The sequence below is a fragment of the Phoca vitulina genome, unplaced genomic scaffold (assembly GCF_004348235.1).
Source record: "Phoca vitulina isolate PV1807 unplaced genomic scaffold, GSC_HSeal_1.0 scaffold35, whole genome shotgun sequence".
NCBI classification, from domain to species: domain Eukaryota; kingdom Metazoa; phylum Chordata; class Mammalia; order Carnivora; family Phocidae; genus Phoca; species Phoca vitulina.
The window spans coordinates 6932088-6953334 of NW_022589738.1; the positions used below are offsets into that span (position 1 = coordinate 6932088).

General features: G+C 36.1%; 1 protein-coding gene and 1 pseudogene across 10 annotated transcripts in view; one reads left to right on the top strand and one right to left on the bottom strand.

The window, feature by feature from the left end:
• DMD (dystrophin) overlaps positions 1 to 21247 on the bottom strand; it is a 2446616-nt gene that overhangs the window by 2086687 nt on the left and 338682 nt on the right. The gene's annotated exons all lie outside the window — the stretch shown is intronic.
• LOC116646095 lies at positions 6646 to 11392 on the top strand (annotated as a pseudogene).

A 21247-nucleotide genomic window follows, 5' to 3' on the forward strand; every position in this document is an offset into this window, starting at 1 on the left:
AGGAGGGGAAGAATGAAGGGGGGGAAATCGGAGGGGGAGAAGAACCATGAGAGACAATGGACTCTGAAAAACAAACTGAGGGTTCTAGAGGGGAGGGGGTTGGGAGGATGGGTTAGCCTGGTGATGGGTATTGAGGAGGGCACGTTCTGCATGGAGCACTGGGTGTTATGCACAAACAATGAATCATGGAACACTATATCTAAAACTAATGATGTAATGTATGGGGATTAACATAACAATAAAAAAATTTAAAAAAAAAAAAATAACCACTTTCATTCCCTTTAATTAAAACAAACAAACAAACAAACAAAAAAAACAGAAAAATCTTCTGCACTCCTAACAAAAAATAAAAGTTTCTTCTTGATATGGTAGTTGATTGCACAAAACCATTTTGTGTGTAGAGATGGTCCTTCCACCAATTATTTTTAGCATCATGCTATTTTCATTTAGAAAGGTCAGAGGAGTTCTTTGCTCAAACCAATGTGATTTTCCTAATAAGCTCACCATGCTAAGTGATGCAACAGAATTGCTCTGTATGTTAGTAAGGAGAGTAAATGGCATTACTTGACAAACTGTTCCTTCAGTGGTGGTTCATTCCAAGAGATTAATTTCTCAGTACTTGCCTAGTGCCACATATACACTATCAAATATCAACTGTAGCATCCCTCTCATTGGATTCTGTAGTCTGCTCTTTTGTATTTATATTTGGAAACAAAATGTATCACTCCATCTGTGAGTAATCATGATGATGAAATTATGTGATACCATCCCAGAAGCAAATCCAAGGTATCAGAGCACCACGCTCTTTTTCAGTGCTCCTATACAATGCTTATTTCAATATTCTATTGTGCACAGTTATTATTCTTCCAAGCCTCTTGCCCTCTTTCATTTAGTTAGTGGCCAATTCATTAACTGAGGAATGCGTTTTTTTTGTTTGTTTTTGTTGTTGTTGTTGTTGTTTTTCTGGTGGGTACAGAGGATGAGTAAAACAGAATCACCCTATAATGAAAGATGCCATAGCTTCAAATGTCCTCCTCCCTCCAGTTGCATTTATAGAGATTCCCAGCAGAACAAAGGATCAAACTATAGTACCTACAGATCTAGCCAGAATGCCTTTCAGACAGGAGATCATTCACGCAGCAGGTCTTTTTGTTACCAGTTTCCAAAAGAGTCCGAGGAAAATTTTCCATTGTTTCCTACGGTTATTAGACTGTTGGCTTCTAATGACATTATGGATATACAACTCACTATTGTTTCAGCACAATGTTTTATGCATGATATTTTAAGAACTGTACAAAACACAACATTAAAATTCTAAAGTGAAAAATAATGGCATTATGGCTCATTACATCCTATATTGTGGTAGTCTGAACTGTGAGTAACTATACTATCATCCTGTCATCTCGCTCTAAGAGATCTGCTGCAATGTTTTACACAATGTCATTTATTTCATAGATATGACCACATCAAAATGTTCCAGTTTGGAAGCATATTGTAAATGTTTAAATCTGTGATCACACAGTCACCTGAGAACTACCTGCACCAAAAAACTGATCAACAACACCACCCAAAGTTCTGCTAGTAGTAACAGTTTTGATCAAACACAAGATAACACATCGAGCATTTTGATATCATCTTCCAACATTATTCTCTTCCTCATTTGTTTAGAGACAGAATTTCAAAGATTTCCCAAAGACATTGGGAGAAGATGCTAGAAACCTTTATGGAAAAATCTTCATGTTTTTTCTAGTGAAATGACTCACAAATCAATGACAGCACTTGGCCCCAGAGATGCCTCTCTCCACGTCAGCCTGGGGTGTCCTTAAAACCCTTGTATGATCATATCATATGCTATTCCAAGGCCCTTTGCTGCCATTATTCCATCAGCTTTATACCGTCACTCCCACTGAAGTTTTGCTCATAACCAAAGGATCATCTGCCATTGACGGCTTGTTCGGAATTTAATTCTATTATGTAGTACATATTCAATTAAGACTCATGCTGGGGCAGGACTCTCTTGACTTTTGTGACTGCTTATTAAATAACCAAGATGTTGTATAAGGAACAAGTGACAAATTAACAAACATGTATGAGGCTTTGAATAGCAGCCAGAATAATACCAGGTTGAATTAATTATCATATTAAATATATGCAGAAGGGGAAAATAAAATACCTGCTATTATACGGACGAGTCTTATTTTAATATACATGTTTGAAGACAAGCAGTTTCAAAGGAATTATTGTACACTCATGAGCATAGGCTACTATACTGTGCATGTTTTAAAACTGGGCTTAAAACAACATGTTTTGTGCTGGTAAATATTTTTTTTTAAGTAGACTCTCTTTTCTACAGTTGCTTTAGGTTCACAGAAAGATTGAGAAGAGTGTACAGAGATTTCCCATATACCCCTTGTCCCCACACAGCACAGTTTACCCCACTATCAACATCCCACGATGGAGTTGTACAACTGTTAAAGGGGATAAACCTATAATGATATAGGATCACCCACAGTCCATAGTTTACATTAGGGTTCCTTCCTGGTGTTGTCCATCCTATGGATTTTGACAAGAGTATAATGATACATATCCACCATTACAGTATCACAGAGTAGATTCACTGCCCTAAAATTCCTCTGTGCTCCACATATTCATCCCTCCCTCCAAACCCTGGCAACCACTTATCCTTTTATTGTTTCCACAGTTTTGCTTTTTTCAGAATGTCATATGGTTGGACTCAGACGGTATGTAGTCTTTTCAGACTGGCTTCTTACACTTAGTAATATGCATTTAGGTTTCCTCCAGGTCTTTTTGTGGCTTAATAGCTCATTTCTTTTTAGTGATGAATAACATTCCCGTTGTCTGGATGGACTCAGTTTATTAATCTATCGACCAACTGAAGGACAACTTGGTTGCTTAAAGCTTTGGCAATTATGAATAAAGCTGCTATAAACATTTGTGGGCAGGTTTTTCTGTGGACAGGTTTTCAACTCATTTGGGTAACTATCATGGAGTGCAATTGCTGGCTCATATGGTAAGAATTTTTTTTTTTTAATACAAGTATGCTTTGTTTATTAAGAAGCCACCAAACTGTCTTCCAAAGTGGCTGTACTTTGTATGCCCACCAGGAAGGAATGAGAATTCCTATTGTTCCACATCCTCACCAGTACTTGATGTTAGTATTCTGGGTTTGGCCATACTCCTATGAAGGAGTGTACTGGGCAAATACTTTTTAAAGCAACAAAAATTTTGCTTTCCTAACGTGCTATTTTTCTTGTTCTTCAAGAAACAGTGAGACAATCCCCAAACCCTAAGACTGAACAGGAATGCATCTTCACATTCTTTTATCAGTTACTTTTCAATAACATAGACAACGTCATTGTCCTACTGAAAAACCTTCAAACTGTGCCTTTTCATAACACCATCAAAGAATTAAAAGCAGGAAATTGACTAGAGAGAAGTAATGAATCCTGCATCGGGTAGGTAGTTCTTGAAGACATCATCATTACTGTTTGAAAATGCAAAATATTATATCAACACTTTCTATTATATTTATATCAGTATTATTAGGAAATTCATCAAATGACTTACTGAATTAAGAAAATGTTTGGTATTAGCATAATAAAGCCTGTTAAAAATGAAATGGGATTATTTTACTGTTACATATTCTTAGAGAATCTATTCCGTTTTTCTGTGCTGATCACTATATATACACAGTTATTTTAAAAAGATACTTATTGCCCATCTGTTTTGCTGATGAGAGCCTCCACAGCATCGCCAGACACAAATTGTGTCTATGCCTGCGAGCCCCCTCAGTGTTCATTCCTTCAATTAATATTTGTGGGCTTAAATGTCAGTTGTCATGTTAAGTGACAGGCATATAATAGAAAATTACAACAACAATAACAAACCACACACTTACAACACCAGTCCTGGCCCTCTACAGCCTGTATGCTAGAGGGTCATGTAGATACAGAAAAACAGCACAGAGGAGAATCATTTAATCCAGGTTTATCTGTATTAACTCCAATTCCTGCAAAATTATCAAACACTTTTAAATTTGGATTCTATTCTTTTGGATAGAGAAGATAGAGACAAAACAGAAACCTTTATGTTAATTTTAGTATGTCAGAACAATATGCAGATATTGTCTTGTAAAACATAATGAGCTGGTTTATCTCCTATGAACATATCACTAGTATAGGGGCGCTTGGGTGGCTCAGCTGATTAAGTGCCTGACTCTTGATTTTGGCTCAGGCCATGATCTCAGGGTCATGAGATCAAGCCCTGCGTCGGGCTCCTCGCTCAGCAGGGAGTCTGAGAATCTCTCTCTCTCCTTCCCTCTGCCCCTCCTTCCAATGCGCATGGTCTCTCTCTCTCTCCAATAAAGAAATAAATCTTTTTAAAAAATTATTACTAGTATATGTCTGACTGTGGATTTTAATTTTGACTTTGTGAAGTTAATGAATACCAGTTGATTAAATAGAAAACGTTGAAACCTCTATAACTGAGATGGCATGACAATTTCATGCCCTGATACATATCACCTGTTTAAAATACAGAGCACTGATCGAGAAAATATAAAAAGAGAAAAAAAAAAAACTCACGCAGTAACACAGCAGGGCTTAGACACGAGCTTGGCACCGCTGTGGATCAGACATTGTAGCTGCAGTCCTAAAAGGTTCTTTTCCCCTGACTGACAGTGTCGCTGCATTTAGGCTCCTTCACTAAGAGTCCACATATGAGAGAAGAACCAGAGTTAAGATCACTGCTTGAAGTCACAAATTAAAGTAAAGGTCTACCCAGTAATCATTCTTGAAAGGAGAGATTACTTGAAAATTTTGCTGACCTGCCGCCCGAGGCTCTATCTTTATAGAAAACTATTAAACTAGAGATATGGGAAGAAAAAAAAGACACACTGTGATGGCAGGAAAAAACCCCAAATAAACGGACTTGAGCACTGAGTCCTCAATAACTTTAATTATTACCACAAAGCAGACACCCCAACATGCCAGTACATTATCTATTCTACGGCACAGACGAGGACAGCATCTGTCTTCATAAAGGGAGGAATAAAGAGAGGAAAAGAAATTACAAAAACAATGACACAAATGGATTAACTTGAAAGGCTCCAGAAACCTGTGATCAAATACAAGCCTAAAAAAGGCAGAAATTCATCACCACCACCAGCACAATGATGGAACCATGGATTCAGTCGAGATAAAATTATTCTCACAGAAGTGTCTGCGAAACAATTTAAAAGGATATGTTGAGAATTTTCAATAATAAAAATAAAAGAGAAAATCCAATAAAAAAGAATTTGGAGTTATAAAATAAAAGCAGGGAGAAAGTGCACAACAGAATTTGGTATCTATGAGAAAAAAACTGACTACAAATACTGGAAATGACAAACGTAGTAAATGAATCAATTAAAAAATTAAACATGATAGAATATCTAGATTGCACAAAAGATAAAATTAGTGAACTAGAAGGATAATAATGAAGAACTCATCCAGAACAGAACCCAGGGAAGCGAATCAATTTTAAAAGAGAGAATTCAAAAGATGCGAAAGATAGTCACTAATATCCAACTGTAAGAATTCCTAAAGAAGGGACTTGTGTGTGGAATTGCAGAAAAACAAGATTTAAAAATAATACCTGATAATTTTACAGAACTAAAGATAGACAAGAGTACTCAATTCTAAGTGCGCTATGAATACCAAGTAGGAAAAAGATAAATTTACACCCAGATATGTTGTAGAAAACCTGCAGAACATCATGATAAAGGAACACATCTGAAGACTTATATTAGGAAAAAGCAGGTTATATCTAAGGAAATGACTATCAGACTGCAAAAGATCTAATCAGCTGTGACTTTGTGGCTGAAAATAAGAATAGAAAATAATACACCCAAAAGAGTAATGAGAAAAAAATGCGCTGACTACAATTTGAACCGCAACTATTATTCAGAATATTTTCAGACAAGGACTAAGAAAGATTATTACCTCCATATATTCTCTGAAAGAATTACTGAAGGATATATTTCAGCAAGATGGAAAGTGTTTAAACAGTTTTTATTACTGTTAAGAGCAAGCAATGGAATAAGGCAAAATTACAATTAAAAAAACAAACTTAAGATGCCACTTCTCCCAAATTAAGTTAATATAATCCTGATAAATAGACCAACACTTTTTTAAAATGGGGGCTTTTATCAATTTTGCCTCTAATTCACATGTACTTGGATGACTAAGGCTATCTAAGAAAATTGTGAAGAACAAGGTAGGGTGCTCTGTCTTACCACATGTCAAGCTTGGCTAATGACACATCTACATTAATAGGAATGTATGGTATTGACACAGGAATTGGCAAATGAAGCACATAACAGAATAGGATGCCCAGGAATACATATGTATATATTAATCTTGACACACAATAGAGGTAGATATGTAAGTAGGGAAGAGACAGACATTTTAAAATTATGTTAGGAGAATTGCTTCTTCAATAAAAAAAATCTATGGATAAAAAATCACTAAGAGTGACTTCCAGATTTATTAAGATACCTAAGAGTAGAAGAGTAAAACTTTACTATTTTTTTTATTATGTTCTGTTAGTCACCATACAATACATCACCAGTTTTTGATGCAGTGATCCACGATCCATTAGCACTGGGTGTTGTACAAAAACTTTACTATTTTAAAAGAATACATAGAAGGAAATAACTAGAGCCATAACTCAATCAAAATACTGGCAGAGGAAAAGAACAGGAAATACAAAGAAGAGCAAATACAAGGGCTAATGAATGCAAAAGATCTAGTATCATAAAAAAGGGAATTAATAGGAGATATAATTTCACACTCATCAAACTGAGAAAATTCTAAACATGTCGATAGCTAGTTGATAAGGGCGCAAAACAAAGGGGATGCCTACACCACTGTTGTAAGCATAAACTGCTATGGCAATTCTACGAGCAAGTATGGTAAAAGGTTACGTATTCTCAGTCATTTTGTTTGTGGGACTTATTTCATCATAACATAAATAAAATAGCTCTCTTTAAATAAGAAAACAGGTGGACATGACCTATCCTTAAGAACTAATCTGTGTGTTTACCATGTCCTTTTGAAAATTCTTTATTCATTCCTCATAAAGATCCTGTATGTTTAGTATATACTTGCTTTCTTTGTTAAAAGCAAAACTGGAGACTTGTCTTTCAAATATAATGCCTTATCAATATGCATCGTTTCAGATTCACAAGTGACCTTACCCTAGTCAGAAAATTATTTTTTTCATTCTATAGAAAACCGCTTCTTTTTATTATTTGAGCATAGATTTTGAGCTAATTGATTTTAAGCTACAAAATCTTGTTTTCTATGGATTTATTCTTTTCCTTTGTTGCTAGTTTGATTTTAATTTATATATGTTTCTTAGCCCTTTAAGCAAATGGTTAGACTTCAGGGCACCATTCATAATACTATTATTATAGGATACTAATCAGACATTTATAAAAAGATGAATAAAAAGATGAGTATAGTCCCACATTCACATGGCCCCTGGGGTCAGACTGCGGGTCTCCTTGGAGCGGGGTAGTAGCTTCAGAGTAGAGAACTGACTGCAGAAGCCAGAATCATGCCAGGACAGGTGTTTACATAGTTTCTTCCCCACTTTGACTGACTTTGAGTTGAAAGGAGGGCAGCTGAAACTGCAACCAAAGGAGGTATTATGCTTCCAGAAAAATCTCAAGGAAAAGTATTGCAAGCAACACTAGTAGCTGTTAGATCGGGCTCTAAAGGGAAGGGTGAAGAGAGATTCAACCAGTTAGTGTGAGAGCTGGAGATCAAGTTCTTCTCTCAGAATATGGAGGCACCAACGTAGTTCTAGATGACAAGGATCATTTCTTATTTAGAGATGGTAACATTCCCGGAAAGTATGTAGACTGAAATAAATCATTATAGAAATGGCATCAAGCGAAGCTGTCCATTCCAGTGAAGTTGTGAAATCTTTCATCATGTAAATAATTTGCATATCTCTCTTTTATAATAAACTAATGGCATCCAAGCGAGTGATATCCAGTGTCTCTAAAATTAAGTTTTAGGATACTGATATAAACATTACCAAATAAAAATGTACAAACAAAAAAAGAGATGAATATGAAACCAAGTGATAGAATATCAGCACAATAATAATAATAGCAACATAACCTTATGAGAAGCTGTTTACAAAGTTAAATTTAATTTATGACCCCAAAGTAGTAAGAATGATATCAGTATGTACCTCTGGGAAACAGGGATTTCCAAGAAAAGGAAACTGACTTGTAAAGTACTTACAATTCAAAACTACATTAAAGTCCTAATTTTCTTTTGTTTAATAACTTGCACCAACATGTGAGATGAAAAGTGTGTATACAAATAATCTTACATTAAAATCTTCTCTCAAGCCTAATCTGTCAAGTGAAAAAAATATATTAAAATACATTCGACAGTCTACACTTGGACCTTGCCTCTAACAGGTCAAAGAACATCAATATTTAGCATGGTTTTTGAAGGAACCATGAACATACTACAGCCTTTGGCTGGTATGTAGATAGATAGATAGATACATAGATACATAGATACATACAGATACAGATATTGATATAAAACTGTTGAAATTTATTCTGCTAGAACAAATTGCCAAAGTACAGGTCTTTTTTTCCTGGCAGAAATGCACCATTTGGTCCATGAATAAGGTCCCACCCCTGCTAGATAAGTCTAAAAAGAAGAACCAAATATCAGAAGTCTGACAGGAAGTGAGATTTATATCTTTTAAGGGGCCAGATGATAAACATGATGCCAGAATGACAGTCACCTCAGGACAGCCTGTCATGAGTTAGGAACGATGGGATTTTAAGACCTTCAAGGTAAGTGGTAGTTCATCAGCAAATTCATCCAGTTCATTGTTATTTCCTTATTTATGTAGTTTTCAATTTTTACTGCCTATGGTAAAGTTATATCTAAGAATTTTGACCAGGGCATAACTGTGATCACACACAACATTAAGGGGCAAGACAAGGTCCTAGTTACTCTAGGGTTAGAGTGTTCAATCAACAAACAGTAAAATACACCTAAGAACAAAGTAAAATCAATGGAATCAGAGTCAAAGCTGAGGGGTCTACCCTGTTCTTCCCATGTAGAATATTTCCCTTCATTGTGAATCTTGAATGTATGCATTTTTATAAAGATAAGAAAATTCCTTTATGTATACTGATTAAAGAACATCCGCAAAGTAATCAATTTTAAATTAGTTAGCACTAGAAGAAAGGAGCAAGCTTTTTTTTCCTTATGGTCATAGGTTGTGAGGGCTAGGCCTCATGGGGGCAGGATGGGTTTGGTATTTCAGCACGGAGAAGTAATCATAATTACTTTGAAAACAAATTCATAATGCATTCAATTAAAACTTATGCCTACATTATGGACACACAGGAGCTTGTGGCCACATAGGTCTAGAAAAGTGAGAAGAGCAAACATGGAATACGGAAAAGTTATGTAGAAAATGGGAAGGAAATGATGCTTGGTGAGAATAACATATTCTCAGTGTGATAACCAGGACGGTGTACTCATTTGATGTATCACGGACCTGAGGCTTTAGGAAGCCTCTAGGCTAGGTCTAGAGGTTTTCTATCTTCCCCAGAGAATCTATCGTAGACTGGGCAAGTCTATTTATATACCAACTGTTTTTCTGATTTTTGCCTAAATCCTCACTGTCACAAGTGCACAAGATGAATTCAATCCACCCTGGGGCTCATACTAGGAACCCAGAAGGATTTCTAAGCATGCTTCAAAAGATGCCATTTCAGAAAAATAAATTATAATACTTATTAGAGGCTGGCAAATGATTACTTTTTATTCTTTGCCACAACAGAAAATAAAACTAACATATATTATTCCATAGGCCCCTTGTGAATTTATCTACATAAAGCTGCTGAGAATTTGAGTTAATAATTCTTACTTCTTCATTTTGCATTTTAGTTGAAATCCCAGGGCACTTCAGCAAAAGAGGATCAAGTAAGTTATTGTTAATTTAAAGACAAATTCCACATCAACAGAGCTACATCAAATTCTAATATCTCATTTGAAGACTCAGTTTTGCCAAATGTAAATTCATGACATAAAATAACTTAAAATACCAATATGGGTTCAAAAAAGCACTTAAATCTCTCAATTTCTATATCATAGATTCTAGGATATTTAATAAAAATTCTTTCAAGTCCTAAGATTCCATACTAATGGAATCCTCACTTAAAACTCCTGAACTTAGTATAAGCTTAATCAGCAACATAGCTTTTATTTAACATAAAATAAATATAAAACATGATATTGACAGGTCTTTTCAGTAGTAAATATTACTGCTTTATAAGCAACCCAATTAGTCACTTTTTTCCCAGATATAAATACCCTTGACATTAAGGGTTTAATACTAATGAGTCTGACTATTCTTGAGAAACATCAAAACATCAAGAAATATCAAAGCTCCACTACATCTAGAATATTGCTATTTTACTGAGACACATACATAAGTCACTTAGTCTAGTGAGGGATTCAAAATGACCCCTCCAGCCTTCTCTTTCTCAAAGCAGCCTAGATCGCCCCTTATATTTGTATAGTCAGTGATCCCTTAATTTGAAGGAAACTTCCCTCCTTCAAGACAAATACACCACCATTCATCTCTCTGCTATCTCTCCAACCTCTGCTTACCCCAAAGATAGTTGATAATGTTGACAATACAAAGATATACAAGTAAAGTGTTTTATGGAAGAGATGATTCTTGGACCAGTAAAGTTTGGGGTTATTAAAAGTACCGTGTTTTGTTTCTTGAAGTGATTCAACCCCATTATGTTCTCCAGAGAAAACTTAAGAAAGAAACCCTACAGAACTATCTCATTAAGTACAATGTTCAATACCTCATCAAGTAGGAGTCAGAGGTTTAACAAAAAGTGACGGGTAGTTAACTTGAAATAAGATAGAGTCAACAAATACATAATGAAGGCAGACTTGAGGAGAAAAACAATGTCTTGGGGATATATTTTCATTTAGTGACAGGACAGAGAGGTACTAGTTCAGCCAGGGGGCCAACCATAACTGAGCATGAGCTGAACAAAGAACATTAGGAAGCATTTTTAGTTCTATAATAATAAGCATGTAGGACCAGACTGTTACTTGAGCATTTCTACTTGAGAGGAAACAGCTCAACAAAGAAGAAGGAGTAATAAGAAACAATTTGTAAAGCACAGACAAAAAGCCTGGTATTGCAGAGAATATATGCCAGGCACGTATTACAGAGCAACTATTCCATTATTCATCTGTCATAGTTTTCTTTCTTTCTTTCTTTTCTTTTCTTTTCTTTTCTTTTTTCTTTTCTTTCTTTCTTTCTTTCTTTCTTCTTTCTTTTCTTTCTTTCTTTCTTTCTTTCTTTTTTTTTTAGTGAAATATAGTCCACACACAATGTTACATTAGTTTCAGGTATACAGCACAGCAGTTCAACAACTCTATACTTTATGCTCTGATTTCCTCAAGTGTAGCTCCCATCTCTCACCATGCAACACTATTACAGTACTATTGACTGTATCTTTTGTTCCCATGACTTACTCATTCCATAATTAGAAGCCTGTATCTCCCATTCTCTTCACCCTTTTTGCTCACCCCCCACCCCTCCCCTCTAGCAACCTTCAGTTTGTTCTCTGTATTTATGGGTCTGGTTCTGCTTTTGGTTTGTTCATCTGTTTTATTTTTTAGATTCCACATATAAGTGAAATCATATGGTATTTGTCTTTCTCTGACTTATTTCACTTAGCACAGTATCTCCTAGGTCCATCCATGTTGTCACAAATGGCAAGGCCTCATTCTTTTTTATGGCTGAGCTGTCAGAGTTTTGAATTCAGGTGAGATCATGGTTAAAAATTATATGGGGGTGATATAATATAGTGTGTGTGTGTTTAGTGACAGACTTTAATACCTTTATAAATGACTTGAGTTTATACAATCATTAAGGATCTGATAGGGGTCTGTAATTGTTCAGTTATACTTCACTGCATTTTATGAGTGGAATTATATGGTTTAGTGGTATTTGCAAATTTGGAAATTTGCAAAGGTCTCAGGAAATATACCTTGGGGCTGCTGAGAGTTTGTTTTAGATACATGTATAAATGAGCTGGCTCCATAAGACTTTCTTTATGATAGCTTTATAATCATCACCAAAATGGATAGTAACTACAGGTGACTGAAGGGGGCTATGCTTTCTCTATCCTGCCCTGTTCAACACTATACTTGGTTTATGTCTCTGGTGCAATAATGCTTATGTTTTTCGTTTTCCTTTTTATTCCTGTTTTCTGGTTCTCATTGTTTCAGACATTATTAGCAGGTGTTGAGAGAAAGAAAATATTATTGTACAAGGGTTGAAAATATCAAGCAAATGTAAATGGTCTGTTTTGTTTTGTTTTGTTTTGTTTTAAGCCCAAACTGGCTTTTGAGTGACAGAGTGGTAGATCTGAGTAAATTAAGGTTCAGAGTTTATCCTCCAGCAAGAGAACAGGAAACAAAATTGAGAAAGAATGACAACCCCACACCACTCTACCTACAGGCACAGCAGAGGAGGATCACCAAGGCTGAGGACAGGAAGTGCACACTGTATCCAAATTCTCGGCCCAACCTGGCCTGGATTGCCCCAGTGGGTCCTTCTGCTTCTGCAATACATTGAAGCTATTACAATCAACCCCCTCCCAATAGAGGGAAAGTACACTGACTCCCAGACAATGGTGAGGCTTTAAAGATAGCTTAGGCACCTGGGAAGAAAGTGACTAGCAGCAAAAGGCATACCATTAAGCTTGTTCTCACCTAGAAAAACGTGTAACACATGCCAAGTGTATCTAATCATATGGTCAATAAGTGGTCTTCAGTAAAAGATAGCAAATGAAAGCAAAAATAAGGGAATGATACATAAACAACAGTAATTCCAATGGGAGCAGCTAAATAAACTATTAGCTTAAGCAGAAAGGATCAATATGATACCACTGCATTCTTTTACTACATAAATTATAGATAGCCACTAAAAATACATGAATAGAATCTTGGCTATATTTATTATAAAAAAAAAACTTTTCAAATTTTTAATATCTGGGGTTAAAAAACAAAGGACTTTTGCCACCCAAACTAAGATTAATTTGTTACTTTAATATTCCAAGTATCTTAAAAAGGTGTCACTTATGACAATATTTTAATGCTAATCCTCTTTTCTTAAAGATCTAAAAAAGAGGGGTGCCTGGATGGCTCAGGTGGTTGGGTGACCCGCTCTTGGTTTCGGCTCAGGTCATGATCTCAGGGTCCTGGGATCGAATCCTGTCTAGGGCTCCCCGATCATTGGGGAGTCTGCTTGAGGATTTAATCTCTCCCTTTCCTTCTGCCCCTCCCCCCACTTGCAAACTCTCTCTCTCTCTCTCTCAAATAAATAAATCTTTAAAAAAAATCTAAAAAAGAAATTATAGCAATTACTGTCAGTGAACATTTATTGAATATGAAGTAAATACATAATATTGTATTGAATGCATTACCAATATTAAGTTGTAATTCTAATATTTTCATAGTGTAAAAGTTACTTTATACATATTTTTTTCTTTTTTAATACCAAAAGTACCAAGGACTTCTCCAAAAAATTAATCTCATTTTACTATTAGAATTGCTTATTATTTAATATTTTACACACAAATAACTATTGAAGGTCTAAAGAATTAACGATTCTTATTTTTACCTAAAACTGAAAAAAATGCTCATGAAATACCTAATATTTGTCAGTACTAAATACTGTGAGCAATTATCTCTTTATCTCTCTGTCTCTCTCCCATACGTCTCTCATAAAGTTGAAGTAAGTCATCAACCTATTGAGAGTGTTTCAAGGTAGAATCTTTTTTAAGGGTCAAGGTTGAAACTACACTTACTGTGGGGGAAATGACTGCAATTACTGCCCTATATTAGGATCCCTACTTATGACCATGACATTAAAATGAGAACCAACACAAGCAGACTGTAATTAGAGGTGGAGCCACGCATGATCTGCGTCTCCACGGTGGTCTAGGGAAGAACTGAAACCATATGGGTCAAATCATGTCTGTGAGAAAAGACAAAAGGAAGAACAGCGACTGTATAAGGTGAGAAAAATATAATAGAAACAATTAGAAGTGATCTTTTTATGACACCATTTGAGGGTTTACCACAGATGGTTTTACCAAATTAGTTAGTGCTAAAGCAAAATACAGTGATGAGGATGACTCAGATTTATCTTAATTGGGAATGTGGGGTAGTAATTAAGGTTGCTTTGGATTTTAAAGGGGTTAGACTATGAGTGAGTGTAAAAGTTGAAATTCCTACAAAAGGTGGACATTGGACTTTAGGAATGCAAAAACAAGCAAGGAAAGAGATTGGAGACAAGTTGCGGATATTGGCAGGTTTTTTTGTTTGTTTGTTTGTTTGTTTTAGGTTTTTAAATTGTTATTTATTTGAGATAGAGAGCAAGAAAGCATGAGCAGGGGGCAGAGGAAGAGGGAGAAGCAGGCTTCCCGCCGAGCAGGGAGCCCGATGTGGGGCTCAATCCCAGGACCCTGGGAACATAACCAGAGCTGAAGGCAGATGCTTAACTGACTGAGCCACACAGATGCTCCTGGATACTGGCAGTTTTGGGGCCTTTCGGTATGCCATTGAAAAATTGACAAATCCAGAAATAATTAAAAACCTGTGGATCTTAATCACCATCAAGGTAAAAAATTGTCTTGTTCACCAGTGTATTCCTAACACAAAGTAAGGTATGTGACACTCTCTAAACACTTCTTGAATGATTGACTGATTGCACATTCTAAACTGCTGTACTGGTATCTCCCACCTTTAAGCATTACCCAGAGATGGTAATAAGTAATAAAGATAACGGGTTGCAATCATCCCTTCAATCCAGGCCTACCCCACAGCAGAGCTCTGAACAACAATGAGACATCCAACAGTGACCATGTTCTGACATGTTTTGAACTTGTCTAAATTAAAGTTCCAATATGATACTTCTAACTTTGGTTAGAATCTCAGACTAATGCATTTTTATAAATAACAGGAGAATTTTTTTAAAAAAAGAAGCATTTATCATGCAAGAAAAAGGACAACACTTCTTCAAGAATAATAATCAGTCAGTGGCACCTTCTTAATGAGAGGATTTATATCCCATTGTTTCCAGTTTAAATGTCAATGTGCGTACATATAAACATTTGGAAAAACAGGTTTCAGTAGATCATGCTATGTAAAGGTCATACGGACCTTGCAAATATTGCTGCATCTCTAACTAATCTCATCCATTTCTTGAGTTCAAATATCAAATCATATCCCTTTCCACAACCCAGAATTTTCAACTTCTGATAGCGGATCCGACAAGTTTCACATTCCACTCTTTTTTTTTTTTTTTTAAAGATTTTATTTATATTACAGAGATAGACACAGCGAGAAAGGGAACACAAGCAGGGGGAGTGGGAGAGGGAGAAGCAGGCCCCCCGCGGAGCAGGGAACCCGATGCGGGGCTCGATCCCAGGACCCTGGGACCATGACCTGAGCCGAAGGCAGACGCTTAACGACTGAGCCACCCAGGCGCCCCCACATTCCACTCTTTTTAAGAGCTCGTATGAAGCCATGTGCAATTAGCATATGTTCTACTGTGGTATGCTCTGTCAACACCAGCTCTCTGATCAACGACACACCCTAACTGTTGAATCATCAAAACGCTACAGCAGTATTTTACAACTTCAGTTATGCATAATGTGAAGTAATATGCATGCCTGCCCTCTGTAAATATAAGAGGCAATTTGTTTAGCTCCATGTTTTATTTTGCTTTCAGGATTACACTACTCACTGACTCCAACAAAAGCAATATAATAAGAAATACTGCCTCACAATACCACAGCTCTGTCCATCAATAGCAAAAATTCTCCATCTTAACACCAGTGCCAGAAGATGAATCTGATTATGCTAATTTAGTGATTGTATATGGATTCACATATTCAAGTATATATAAGAGAATACAAAACAAACACAAATTAGATAAGCAGTGCGATTACTGAAGTTTTTTTCAAAGATCTTGAAGAATGTGTTTGAAATCATCCAACATAATCGTACCATTAAAGAAAGCCAGGGAAGCTCAGAATGTATATGATTAGCTCAAGGTCACACAGGTAGGCAGTACATCCTAGAGAATTCTCTGTTCACGTTTGACTAAATATTTTTACTGTTATACTTCATATTTATACTGACATTAACTACCACCAATTCAGCACTAACTGTAACTTGACAGCTTTAAAAGGACTTCGTTGAAAATATGTTGAAAGCTTGTCTTGCTGGAGTGGTAAGAGATGAGGTGGGATCCAAGGTGGCCTGAGGGATCAGGGAGTCTGAACTAAATTACATGCATGGGAGACATATGCTGAAGACTTACGAGCAAAAGGAGAGACGAGAAAAATATATTTTTAGCAAGGTTAATTTGTTATTAATTTACAGGATAAGGTGGAGTAAACCTTACCATCAGTGAGGTCAAAATTAGAGCCCTGGATGTATGAATGCAATAGCTAAGATAAGGCTCTGTGATTTGAGGTTTTCAAAATAAATGACCCTCAATAATTACACAAACAGACATTTACCTTTAATTATTTAGTACTAGTCGTCAAAACGTGGGGCTCACTTAACACAAATGGTTTCAAACCCCACTAATGTAATCTGCCATAACTGAGGAGCTCATACCTGGGGCTCCAGACTAGCATGTGTTATATCAGTACATCTGTCAACTCCGGGATGATTAGAGGGCTTTGGAATTTTGTTCAAATTTTCATTACAAGGATTCTAAGACTGTTGCCTTAATAACAAAGAAGTCAGCACTTGGAGATCTGGGCAGCATGCTGGCCCCTGCCAGAGGCAATGGATTCATTAGATGAACACAAGTGCCTGATTTAACATAGCTGTGACTCACTGCAGGTCTGTGCTCTCCTACACGATGGAATTGGAGCCAAGTTTCTGTTTGTTTTTATTTTCAAAGCAAGAAGCAGTCTCCCATCCTGTCCTGAATATAATTGATACTATAGGGAGCTGTTTTAAGTCATATGGTTTGACTGAATTAATATATGGGGCAGCCTAGTAAATGCTATTCTTATATGCATTCAAGAAATAGGCATTTCTTTTATTATTCATTGAAGTATAATTGATATACAATATTATATTAGTTTCAGGTGTACAACATAGTGACTGGACATTTGTATGCAAAATTGTTATAATAAGTCTAGTTACTATCTGTCACCTTACAACATTGTTGTAAGATTACCGCCTCTATTACTGACTATATTCCCTGTGTTGTACATTACACCCCCATGATTTATTTATTTTAGAGATGGAAGTTTGTATTTCTTTTTTCATTTTTTCTTTTTTGTAAGTAGGCTCCATGTCCAACATGGAGCCCAATACGGGGCTTGAACTCAGGACCCTGAGATCAAGACCTGAGCTGAGATCAAGAGTAGGACGCTTAACTGACTGAGCCACCCAGGAGCCCTGGAAATTTGCATTTCTTAGATCCCTTCACCCCTTGCCCCCTGCTCCCATCCACACTAATCCCCTTCCACTCGGGCAATCCCTCTGGCAATCTGTTCTCTGTATCTGTGAGTATGGGATCTGTTGTTTTGCTTATTAGTTTGATTTGTTCTGTAAATTCCACATATAACTGAAATCATGCAGTATTTGTCTTTCTCTGACTTATTTCACTTAGTATAATACCCTTAAGGCCTATTCCCATTGCCACAAGTGGTAAAATTTCATTCTTTTTTATGGCTAAGTAATATTCCATTGTGTACACACACACTACGTCTTCTTTATCCAGTCATCCATTGATGGACACTTAAGGTTGTTTCCTTATCTTAGCTATCGTGAATAATGCTGCAATAAACATGGGTGTGCAATTATCTCTTTGAGATACTGATTTCATTTCTTTTAGATACACACTGTAAAGATACCTGGATCACATGGTACTTCTATTTTTAATTTTTTTTTAAAGATTTTATTTATTTTTGACAGAGAGAGAGAGTGTACAAGCAGGGGAAACAGCAGGCAAAGGGAAAGGGAGAAGCAGGCTCCCTGCTCAGCAGGGAGCCCGATGTGGGGCTCGCTCCCAGGACCCTGGGATCATGACCTGAGCCGAAGGCAGATGCTTAACTACTGAGCCACCCAGGCGCCCCTATTTTTAATTTTTATTGAGGAACTACCATACTGTTTTCCATAGTGGCTGTACCAATTTATATTACCAACATTGCACGAGGGTTCCCTGTCCTCAGTATCCTTGCAACACTTGGCTTTTGGGCAATAGGAATTCTGACAAGTGTAAAGGGATATCTGATTGTGGTTTGGATTTGCATTTCCATGATGATTACTAATGTTGAAAATTTTTTCATGTACTTGTAGGCTGTCTGTAAGACTTTGGAAAAATGTCTATTCAGATCCTCTGCTCATTTTTTAATCAGATTTTTTGTTATTGTTATGGAGTGTATGAGTCGATAATGATCCCTTTTTCAGATATTAACCCCTTATCAGATAATATAATTTACAAATACCTTCTCCCATTCAGTAGGTTGACTTTTTGTTTACTTGACTTACTTCATTATGCAGATTAGTTTAACGTAATCCCATTTATTTTTCCTTTTTCCTTTTGTTTCTCTTGAAGTCAGACCCAAAAAACATCAGTAAGGCCAATGTCAAGGAGCTTAGCACCTATGTTTCTTCTGGTAGTTTTGCAGATCTTACATTTAAGTCTTAATCCTTTTGAGTTGATTTTTGTGTACAGTATAAGACAATGGTCCAGTTTCTCCAACACCATTTATTGAAGAGACTCTCCTTTCCCCATTGTATATTCTTGCTTTCTCTGTCATAAATCAATTGCCCATGTATGTGTAGGTTTATTTCTAGACTCTTCATTCTGTTCCATTGACCAATGTGTCTGTTTTATGACAAAATCTACTGTTTTTTCTTTTTGTTATGTTATGTTAATCACCATACATTACATCATTAGTTTTTGATGTAGTGATCCATGATTCATTGTTTGCATATAACACCCTGTTCTTTCTTAAGATTGTTTAGCTATTCAGGGTTTTTTGAAGTTCCATATTATTTTTAGGATTATTTGTTCTAGTTCTGTGAAAAACTAGATTGGTATTTTGATAGGGATTGCATTGAACCTATAGATTGCTTTGGGAAGTATGGACATTTTAACAATATTGCTTCATCTAATCCATGAGCATGAAATATTTTTCCACTTTTTGTGTCATCTTCCATTTCTTTCATCAGCATTTATAGTTTTCAGAGTACAGGTATTTTACCTCCTTGGTTAAATTTATTCCTATGTATGTTAGTCTTTTTTTTAAATAAAGATTTTATTTATTTGAGAGAGTGAGTGAGAGAGAGAGCACAAGCCAGAGGGGAGAGGCAGAGGGAGAAGCAGGCTCCCACTGAGCAAGGAGCCCGATGCAGGGCTCAATCCCAGGACCCTGGGATCATGACCTGAGCTGAAGGCAGATGCTTAACTGACTGAGCCAACCAGGTGCCCTGTACGGTAGTCTTCTGATGAGATTGCAAATGGGATGGTTTCCTTGATTTCTTTGATAGTTCCTTATTAGTGTATAGAAACACAAGAGATTTGTAAATATTAACTTTGTATCTAGAAACTTTACTGAATTCATTTATTAGTTCTAACAGTTTCTTGGTAGAGTCTTTAGGGTTTTCTATATAGTATCATGTCACCTGCAAATAGTGGCAGTTTTACTTCATCCTTTACAAAATTTGGATGACTTGGGATCCAACTATTGGGACAGCATCAAAACATAAAAGCTTCTGCACAGTGAAGGAAACAATCAACAGAACTAAAAGGCCACCTGTGGAACAGGAGAAGGTATTTGCAAATGACATACAAGATAAAAGGTTAGTATCCAAAATATATAAAGAACTTATAAAACTCAACACCCCAAAAACAAATAATCCACTTAAAAATGGGCAGAAGATATGAATAGACATTTTTTCCAAAGAAGACTTCCAGATGGCCAGCAAACACATGAAAAGATGTTCAACATCACTCATCATCAGGGAACTATGAATCAAAACCACCATGAGATATCACCTCACACCTATCAGAATGGCTAGAATCAAAAACACAAGAAACAACAGGTGTTGGTGAGGATGTGGAGAAAGGGGAAAGCTCTTGCACTGTTGGTGGGAATGCAAACTGGTGTAGCCACTCTGGAAAACAGTATGGAGGTGCCTCAAAAATATAAAAATAGAACTACCCTAAGATCCAGAAATTGCATTACTAGGTATTTACTCAAGGAATACAAAAACACTAATTTGAAGGGATACATGCACGCTAATCTACATTATAGCATCATCTACAATAGCCAAATTATGGAAGCAGGCCAAGTATCCATTGACTGATGAATGGATAAAGAAGATGTGGTACATATATACAATGGAATATGACGCAGCCATAAACAGAATGAAATCTTGCCATTTGCAAGGACATGGATGGAGCTAGAGAGTATAACGCTAAGTGAAACATGTCAGTCAAAGAGAGACAAATACTATATGATTTCACTCATATGTGTAATCTAAGAAGTAAAACCAATGAGTGATGGGAAAGAAAAGAGAGAGAGGCAAACCAAGAAACAGACTGTTAACTATAGAGAACAAACTGATGGTTTCCAGAGGGGAGGTGGATGAGGGGATGGATAAAAATTGATGGGAATTAAAGAGTGCACTTGCTGTGATGAGCACAGGGTGTTGTATGGAAGTGTTGAATCACTATATTGTACACCTAAAACTAATATTACACTGCATGTTACCTAATGGGAAATTTGAAAACTTCAAAAAATTTATGTATTTAGCATTTATGTTCATAACCAAACTAAAAATAATGCCAGCAATAAAAAATCCCAGTTCACTGAAATATTTGAAACTTTAATATGGAGATGTATTTTTCTATTTAATTTAATGAAAACTCTGTCAAAACTAAGCAAACAAAAAATCCCCATCTTTTGGAATTGTTGACCAGTATATGACAAGTACATAATATATATACTGAATGTGTATATATATATATATATATATATATATATATATTCATTAATTACACATGTCTAGTTTGAACCAGGTAGGCAGTACAATATACAGCTACCACATTGCCT